The sequence below is a fragment of the Octopus bimaculoides genome, chromosome 24, assembly GCF_001194135.2.
Source record: "Octopus bimaculoides isolate UCB-OBI-ISO-001 chromosome 24, ASM119413v2, whole genome shotgun sequence".
Classification (NCBI taxonomy): domain Eukaryota; kingdom Metazoa; phylum Mollusca; class Cephalopoda; order Octopoda; family Octopodidae; genus Octopus; species Octopus bimaculoides.
In genome coordinates, this window is record NC_069004.1 from 10,812,085 (window position 1) to 10,813,597 (window position 1,513).

General features: G+C 38.1%; 1 long non-coding RNA gene across 2 annotated transcripts in view; it reads left to right on the forward strand.

Annotated features, from left to right (window-relative positions):
* The window catches only part of LOC128250674 (uncharacterized), an 80,244-nt gene that overhangs the window by 69,628 nt on the left and 9,103 nt on the right, over positions 1-1,513 (forward strand). The window lies entirely within an intron of this gene.

The following is a 1,513-nucleotide window of genomic DNA, read 5'->3' on the forward strand; positions in this document are numbered from 1 at the left end:
TATATATATATATATATATACATATATATATATTTATTTGTCTCTCTGTTGCATACTTTCTCCGTGTGTCTGCTTGTTTCTTTATTTTCGTTTCTCTCTAAGTTTCATCCTTCCACCCTTTCCTTTCTCCTTTCTGTTCTTTTCGTCTTCTCACCGTTTCCATGTCACTGACTGCGCCTTTAGCAAAACAAAATGGTGAGATTGAGATAAAGAGACTGAGAGATTATTTATAATACAAATTGCTTATTACTAACCTTGCCACCTAGCGACAACAGAATAAATTAATGACTTATTCCAAATTCCTGTTATTTATGAGCAGCAATTTTTTTTCTGCTGCACACGTTTCATTATCACCATCGACATTCCCTACATCATGAGCAGAAATAACATTGAAATAGCATCTCCTGCTAAGAATGTGTTATTGTTGAACGTTTTTGCTATGTCCTTCTCCAACTATCATGTTTTGAGTTTTAATAAAGATTCCTAACTTTGCACCGAGAGACTGTTGTATAGCTAAGGTTTGGGGGCGATCTACCCCGGGGTGGTATATTTATGGAGGCTGCACTTTTGGGTCTGTTGTATATGCCTGTATAAGGGACGGCAAACTCAAGAGCTGCCCCGAGCAGCACACACCTTAGCTGCGCCACTGCACCAAATACGAAAACAAGGCCAGAAATTTCGGTGAAGGAGTCCAGTTATTGAAATTAATCCTCAACACTTAACTGGTATTTATAGATCGATCATAAATTGTTTGATGAAACGCAAGGTCATTGCATGTAGCATTTGAACTTGAAACGTAAGAAGTGTGTGGAGGGGAGGTGTAACTAAGTGTCAAAAGTTATCGCCTCCAATGTCCAATAATTCTTTACAACCAAGCAGTTGACCAATTCTTATGCAGCAGGCGTTTAGTTCTAGATAAATTGTCATCGAATTCTTCCACCAAGTCAGAAGATTCAAATCGTATCAGTTTCATTGGCTTTCGGTCAGTTTCATTGGCTTTCGGTCAGTTTGTGCACTTTGTGAGTTTGGGGTGAGTCCTTTATTTAATCTGATGACGCTAGGTGGTAGGATAGAAATAACTAAACGGATTGGAGATGGTTCCCTGCGATAGAGGCTGTCGTTTTAGCCAAGCTGATAATTATGCCCCGTTCCCGCCAGATAACCGAGGCTAAGGACTAACTCTAGATTTCTCCAGTCACGCTTTACGCTGTACAAAGGGAAGGAGAGAGAGAATAAAAAAGAGGTACGAAGACAGTTAAAACAAGAGGTACAGGACGAGTTACAAACTAGACTTAGTATCTATCTATCTGTCTATCTATTAGCCAATTCAAATAAACGAATAGAAATAGGACGTTAGGTGAAAGGAGAGAGTTTGACGTTTCGAGCATAACTCTTCGTCGGAAAGGAGAAAGAGAAAAGTTCAAAGATGGAAAAGAAATCGCCCACGGCACATATATAATTACATTGCTGTAGTTATATATATATATATATATATATATATATATATATATAT